This window comes from Hordeum vulgare, chromosome 1H (genome assembly GCF_904849725.1).
Source record: "Hordeum vulgare subsp. vulgare chromosome 1H, MorexV3_pseudomolecules_assembly, whole genome shotgun sequence".
NCBI lineage: Eukaryota > Viridiplantae > Streptophyta > Magnoliopsida > Poales > Poaceae > Hordeum > Hordeum vulgare.
In genome coordinates, this window is record NC_058518.1 from 418,888,705 (window position 1) to 418,897,472 (window position 8,768).

Genomic DNA, 8,768 nt, shown 5'->3' on the forward strand with positions numbered 1-8,768 from the left:
AAAAGGAGGCCCAGTAGTAGCAACCCATGAGGTTTTGGGATACTGCTCAGGTTTCCAATAAGATCCATCAGCATTCAATTTCCTCTCAAAGCCAATTCCTTCTTTCCTCGGGTTCCTGTTCAAGATCTGCGTTTTGAGCACATCACAAAGGGTTTGGTGTCCTTTGAGGCTTTTGTACATGCCTGTCACGTACAATTCCTTCAACCCTGCATTTTCATCAGTAACATCTGTGTTTTCCTCAAGTGAGGAAATAGACACAGCAGGTGCAGTTGAAGAATTTGTAGCATTTGATGTTTCTGGTGAGGAATTAGCAGTTTCACGTTCAATGCATTTAAGACATGGAGGAATAAATTCAACTTGACTAGCGCTAATCTGTTGAGCTAGTAATGAATCATTTTCCATACGAAGATCATCATGAGACATCCTCAGCTTCTCAAGATCAAGCTTTCTTTGAAGGAATTCGTAGGAAATCTTCTCATGATCAGTGAGGAGTGTATCATGACTATACTGAAGATTATCAAATCTAGACTAAAGATTTTTCATGTCATCAGCGAGGATTTGATTAAGATTCATTTCATCATTCAACAGATCATCACTTTTGTCTAGCAGTTTTTGAAGCTTTTCCAGAGCAGTTTGTTGTTTAGTGGCAATGATGGCAAGTTTACTGTAACTGGGTTTTTTGTAATCATCATGTTCACAGTCTCTTGAATCAGAGGAGGAGGCATTATTCGATACCTTTGAACCTTTTGCCATGAAGCAATAGGTTGGAGCGAAGTCATCAGCATAGTCATCAGTATGGATGGTGCAATCATTTTCTTCAAGATTGAAGATTGACTTGCTGACGAAATTGGTTGCTAGTGCAAGACTAGCCTGTTCGGATTCTGAGTCTTCTCCAGAGCCTTCTTCTTCATCACATTCCTCTGATTCTGCCTCGGAATCCATTTCCTTGCCAATAAGTGCCCGAGCCTTTCTGAAGCTAGTCTTCTTGTGTGAAGAGGACTTTGAAGATGAGGATTTTGAAGATTTCTTCTTCTTCTTTGAGTCATCAGAACTGTCATCCTTGTATTTCTTCTTCTTTGATTCCTTTCCCCAGCGGGGACAATCGGCAATGTAAAGACCTGATTTCTTGCACTTGTGATAGGTTCGTTTCTTGTAGTCCTCTGATGCAGATTCTGATTTCCTCATGTCTCTTCTTGATGATTTACCGAACTGGCCTCGTCGTGTAAATCTCTGGAATTTCCTCACAAGCATTGCAAGCTCCTGACCAAATTCTTCAGGGTCACAACTGCTGTCATCTGTGTCTTCTTCTTCAGATGAGGAAATTGCTCTTGCCTTCAATGCACGTGGTCTGGAATAGCTTTGTCCATATAGATCTCTCTTTTCTTCTAGCTGGAATTCATGAGTATTTAGCCTTTCGAGGATATCAGCTGGATCTAGCATCTTGTAGTCTGGTCTTTCTTGAATCATCAGAACTAGAGTGTCAAATGAAGAATCTAAGGATCTCAGCAGTTTCTTCACAACTTCGTGATCAGTGATGTCTCGAACTCCCAGTGCTTGCAGTTCATTTGATATGTCAGTGAGGCGATCAAAGGTGTCTTGGCAGCTTTCATTGTCATGTCTCTTGAAGCGATTGAAGAGATTGCGAAGAATATCAACACGAGAGTCACGTTGGGTTGAGACTCCTTCATTTACCTTGCACAGTCTCTCCCAGATCAGTGTTGCAGAGCCTAAGGCACTTACTCTTCCAAACTGGCCAGGGCTCACATGACCACAGATGATGTTCTTCGCTTGAGAATCGAGTTGCTTGAATTTCTTCACATCAGCTGCAGTGACACTGGCAGAAATGATGGGGACACCATTTTCCACAATATACCAGAAATCATTGTCAATAGCTTGTAGATGCATTTGCATTTTGTTCTTCCAGAAGAGAAAGTTCTTTCCCTCGTAGGTAGGACATGCTGCAGTCACCTTAAACATGCCTGCAGTCGACATAACTAAAACTCCAGGTGGTTAAACCAAAATCACACAGAACAAGGGAATACCTTGCTCTGATACCAATTGAAAGTGCGTTATATCGACTAGAGGGGGGTGAATAGGAGATTTTTAGAATTTCATCACTGAGGAAATTCCTCACTGATGACTAACTTACAGCGGAAACAGTTAAGGATCAGACGTGCAAAAGTTCACAACAGCAGTATTACATAGTGAAGATTGTGAAAACAGATTGCACAGCAAGCAGGCACGCGGAATACAAATGATGATTAACTATTGTGAAGAATTTGGGGTTGAGGAAATTCGGAGAAAGTCTTCAGCAAATTCTTCAAACAGTCACTGTGAAAGTCATCAACACATAATACAGAGAAAGTAAAGAGTTGAGGAATTAGAACCCGATTCTTGGTGAAGACTGTTGTTGATGACCCAGTTCCAACTGCTGTGACATTCGTACATCTGGTTTGGAGCGGCTTGGTATTGAAACCAAAGGACACCCAGTCTCGGGACACACAGTCCCTACCGTATTCTCCTTGAGCTAAGGACACACAGTCCTCGCCCAACACTCGTGGTAAGTCTTCAGGGCAGACTTCCAAACCCTCACAAACTCGGTCACCCGGCAATCCACAATTGACTGCTGGATTGCTCTAGACCATGACGCCTAACCGTCTGGAGGATGCACAATCCTCAAAGGTAAAACGCTTCAGTCCCACACAGGAACAACTTCTTCAGTGACGCTCAATCAGTAGGTTTGGTTTGTGGTTTCGGTGGGTGGTGTATTTCCTCACTGATGATTTACTCTCGAAGGCTCTGAGGAATTTGGGTTGCTCTTATGACAAGTGTCAGTTTCGAACGGAGTAGCCAACCAGCTAGTGGTTGTGGGGGCGGCTATTTATAGCCTGGGAGCATCCCGACATGATTTGACATTAACGCCCTTAAATAATATGACCGTTGGAGTGGATAAGACCAGTGACTTGGCGTGGTTATCGAAACGGTCGGGACCCTCAACTGTGAGAGTCCTCATGTCACTCATATTCCTCACTTGAGGCTTTTGGTAGGATTTGGCTTGGGTTGAGCATCATGAGGAAATTCATTCCATAGCGTTACTTTGACCCCCTTTAATAGTGCAGTGTTCCTATTCATCAAATGCGAAGAAAGTAAAACAGAAAACGTAAATCTTCACGCTTCAATTTCTTCAAAATGATTTTCTTCAGGAACCACCGATCTTCTCAATATCAATATCTTCATGAGGAATATCAATTTCATCGCAGATTCCTCGTGATTCATTTCTTCAGCTTCAGACCAATTTCTTCAACTGAAGACATATATTTTTAGGGGTCGATATTCTTCAAATATCTCAAACTCCTCAATGACTTATAGATCATGTGTACACTCATAAACACATTAGATACTTAACCTATAAGTCTTCAAACCACCAAAATCACTAAGGGGCACTAGATGCACTTACAAAGGTTTCTCATTTATGGAGGTGATAAAGAGCTCGTCGTAAAGGGTTACTTCGATGCATGTTTTGACACTCATCTGGATGACTCTAAGTCTCAAATCGGATACATATTTATTCTCAATGGGGGTGCAGTAAGTTGGTGCTGTTCCAAGCAAAGCGTGGTAGCTGATTCTGCATGCGACACGGAGTACATAGCTGCCTCGGAGGCGGGCAAAGAGGGTGTCTGGATGAAGGAGTTCATGACAGATCTTGGAGTTGTGCCTAGTGCACTAAATCCAATGACTCTGTTATGTGACAACACTGGTGCCATTTCTCTAGCCAAAGAACAAAGGTTTCGCAAGAGGACCAGACACATAAAGCGACACTTCAATGCCATCCACGATTACATCAAAGAGGCGGACATAAGTATTTGCAAAGTGCACACGGATCTGAATGTTGCAGGCCTGTTGACTAAGCCTCTTCCACGAGCAAAACATGATAAACATCAGAACTGTATGGGTGTTAGATTCATTACATTATAAATCACATAGTGATGTGAGCTAGATTATTGACTCTAGTGCAAGTGGGAGACTGTTGGAAATATTCCCTAGATGGCAATAATAAAATAGTTATTATTATATTTCTTTGTTCAAGATAATTGTTTATTATCCATGCTAGAATTGTATTGAATGGAAACTCAGATACATGTGTGGATACATAGACAACACACTATCCATAGTAAGCCTCTATTGTACTATAATATTAATCAAAGATGGTCAAGGTTTCCTGGCCATAGACAAGAGTTGTCACTTGATAACGGGATCACATCATTAGGAGAATGATGTGATGGACAAGACCCAAACTATGAACGTAGCATGTGATCGTGTCATTTAATTGCTACTATTTTTATGCATGTCAAGTATATATTCCTATGACCATGAGATCATGTAACTCACTGACACCGGAAGAATACCTTGTGTGTACCAAACGTCGCAACGTAAATGGGTTACTATAAAGGTACTCTACAGGTATATCTGAAGGTGTCCCTTGAGTTGGCATGGATCAAGACTGGGATTTGTCACTCTGTGTGATGGAGAGGTATCTCGGGCCCCACTTAGTAATACAACATCACAACAAGCCTTGCAAACAATGTGACTAAAAGAGTTATTCACGGGATTTTGTATTATGGAACGAGTAAAGAGACTTGCCAGTAACAAGACTGAACTAGGTACAGAGATATCGACGATCGAATCCCAGGCAAGTAACATATCGAAGGACAAATGGAATAATATACGGGATTAAATGAATCCTTGACATAGAGGTTCAACCAATAAAGATCTTCGTAGAATATGTAGGAGCCAATATGGACATCTAGGTCCCGCTATTGGTTATTGACCGGAGAGTGTCTCGATCATGTCTACATAGTTCTCGAACCCGCATGGCATTTTCGGTAAAGTACCGGAAGTGACGAATGGGTTCCGGGGGTTCACCGGGAGGGGTCATCCACCTGGAGAGGGTCACGTAGACCCAAGAGGTGGTGTAACATCCCAAAATTTATAAATTTTGGAATGTTATAACAAATAAATAATTAGGATTTTTTTTGTTTGAATGATATGTGATTGATTATTTGAAATTGAGTGAAATTTGAAACTTTTTTAAAAAAATGAGAGGGAATAAAAGACTTTCCCAAAATTTTCTATTTTGAATCCCTTTTCAATTTTGAGTTTGAATATTTTCAAAATCCTCTGATAAAAAAAATCAAATGAGAGGAGGAAAATGACACTACAAAATCAGAGACAATGTCTTGATTCAAATTTTAAGTGTTCGCAATTTATTTAAAATTCAAAATCCTTTTCTTTTGTAGTTATTGCAAAAAAAAAGTATTTCTTTGGTATTGAAAATATGTTCATGTTATAGGAAATCTTTTTTCTGAAATTTTTGATATATAATATGCCTATATAAAATATTCCAATATTTTATTGTTCCCTCTTTTTTTTATTGTTTAAAAACAAATTTGAAAAAAAAAGAAAAAAATTAACGAGGCCAACCGGCCGAGCCAGCATGCACGTGTGTGCCATGTGCGCGCACCCGGCCGAAATGGCCCATGCGGCTGCTCTCTCCTTTTCTCCTCTTTTCGTCTATGTTTAGTCCCACATTGCCTATCCATTGACCTTTAGACCTTCTTTCCACCTATAAATATAGATCCATAGGAGCATCCAAAAATCATCTACTTCAGGTTAAATCAATCTTTTGGTTTGACTAGGTTTATTGAATAAAAAATATTTTCTTCTCTCCGATGGGATTTCTCGGAGTGGTCTCCTCTTTGGAATTAATTCTTACTCTGCATTGTAAAGGTATTTTTCTTCGTATTTTTCTTTTACACTCCCGTAGTTTATTATTTTGTAAACAATTATTCCTACACTAGTATATGGTAGAGTAATTAGATTTATCAATTAGTCTTTGTATTTACACATTAGTCTTACAATTCTTTTAGACATAGCACTTTTCTTCCGTAAAACAGCTTGACCCTGATTTTTAAAATAGTCGTAACTTTTTACTCGTTTATCCGAATTAGATGAAACCAACGCCTAGAGTTTTTTCTTGATACCACCTATCCGGTGAACCTATTATATCAGCTTTTTGAAATTTTCAAATTTCGAAATTTGTTCACACTCATATTCAAACTTTTTTTGATCATACCTTTTTATCCGTAACTCCATTTTAGATGAATCCAATTCCATCGGATTTGTATCAAAGTAATATTTTTGTTCGTATCAATTAGTGTTATGTTTCCAACATATAATTTCGATCATAGTCATTACTCCACTATTCCACAGTAGTGTTGCCATACCGCGTTCTAACTAGATCAGTGTCATATTGAATTACTTATATCTTTTGATCTGTTATTCGAAATCTAGTAATTCTTTTTTCTGCATGTTCATATTGACCTCCCATTTGTAGTAGCTTTATTAGTTTCAACCTTTGAACCTTTCAAATTTGTGCGATCCAAATTTGAATTTGAACCTTCGTTTGATCATACCTTGCAAACCGTAGCACCTTTTTCCCTTGATTCATTTTGCCCCTAAACACTTGTGTTATGTACTTTCTATTCATAACACATTCAAATACTTTTGACCTTTATGGAATTCAAATTCTATTCATACTTCAATTCGCTATAACTTGCGTTGTAGTGCTCCATTTCAATTAATTTATTTTTTGCAACTGAATTCTTATGCCCTATGTTATTTGTCATTCATGTTGCTCTCCGCATACTTGGGATCGTCTTTCATAGTATCTCCACCCTAAGCGTATATAGCAATAGTTCATCGTCCATTAACTCTTTTGATCTCATTCCTGCACCTTCACTTTACAACACACTTAGAACCTATTTTTATTTATTTATTAGACCTTAGTATGTTGTTATTTTGCACCAAGACATGTTTTGTTCTTATGTTCTTTTGATTCTTCCTTTTGGCATGAATGTTTATTGAATGTTATTCGTTTACGATAGATTGCTCGGAGTATGGCGAGTAGAATTATCAGGATTATGAGAGTGACTATCTTCATCAAGTAATACCAGGCAAGTTCACATTGATCATAATTTACCTATGGTTTTATTGCATTAGATCAACCTTCTTCACCCATTGCATGCAAGTAGGTACTTGGAAATTTGGTTCTTGAGGTAGTATCATGTGCTAGGCACTCATAAACTCTGGTACTTTGGCCGGGACGTTAATTTGCTATGCTCCTAGTAGACGGGGTCTCGTTGACTATTTATCATGAGTGTTGTGAGAACTTAATAATCAAGACCTGAAGACTTCAAGACTTTCAAGACCTCATGATGCAATACACCTCTGGGTGAAGGATGGTTTAGATGGGCTCCCTAGGGAAACCAGTGGACGACCGGGGATGCATGGGGAAGTGCCATGACATCTTGAGGAAAGCTTCACCCAGGCACGAAGAGATGGATGGATAATTCAAGACCCGAGGCTTACCTGCACAGCCACAAGTCATTATGGGCTCTGGCTTGGTTGGACATCATGGTGACTCTGGATGGACGGTGCTACGAGATGTAGAAGAACGGTAGGATTGGATGGGCACCGTCAGTGGCTCAGAGGAACCCGTTGGAAGACCATGTTTTGATCATCCGGTTCTCAAACACCCTGAAGTGCGAGGACTCCAACGGAGGCGCCAAATCTTGTGGGGAACGTGTGCAAAACTCTACAGAGTACTCAAACCTAATCGATTATCCGTGTCCACAGTCATGGACAACTTGAGCCAAAGAAACTAAAACTATCAGGAATTCTCAACACCATTAACTTATTGATGTGGGTAATATTGATAACTTGGGTATGAGAAATGGTTGGTGGAACCTTTCTCATTAACAACCAACAATGTAGTAAATTTTGCTTTTACCTCTCTCTTGTTGTAGGAAAAATTTGCTTTATGCAAAACATAAATTACAGCCCCACCTGCCATATATGCATATAGTATAGATGATATTTTCACCCTCTCTTTTGTGACTTGCCGGCGTATTCAATATGCTGACCTACACGGATGCAACGTCTTATGTTGTAGATACTTTCTTCGACGAGTAAGAGTACGATTCAGGGTTACGGTCTGCACTCAACCTGTCGTTGGTGTTTATTGGGACTCCTCTCCCTTTGACTATTTCCGCTGAGATTTTGAGGTATATATATCAATTTTATGTTATTTACATGTGATTGCACTTTGATATATACATTGATGTATTGTGTGTGCCAGCATACTAATCCAGGGACGGCACAGATACACAGAGGCTTGACTCGTTTTGAGTCGGGTCGCTACAGGTGGCGCACCAGTCCCTGGTGGGTTGGGCGGCCATCCCCATGGGCCTTTGCACTGAACAGAGAAGAGGTGGGGCAATCCCACTAGGAGGAGGAATCCTCCTCCACCAAACCGAATTGGAGAAGGACTGCTCCCTCCTTGTGCACCGCCGGCCAACCCTAGGGGTTTTTCCCTAGGGCGCCACCCCTCCCTCCCAGCTATATATAGTGGAGAGTAGAGAGACTAACCGCACCATAAGCCACTACGCAGCCCCTCTCCCTCCACTACTTCGTGACACCCCGTAGCCTAATTCGGAAGCGCACGACGAAGCCGTGTCGGTCATTTCCTCCAACATCACTGTCATGCCATTGTGTTGTCGGAGAATTCATCTACTTCTTTGCCCCTCTTACTGGATCAAGAAGGCGGAGATCATCATCGAGTTGCACGTGTGCTGAATGCGGAGGTGTCGTTCGTTCGGCGCTAGATCGTGATTGGATCGCGGGATGGCTTGCGATTTGGATCAGGAAGA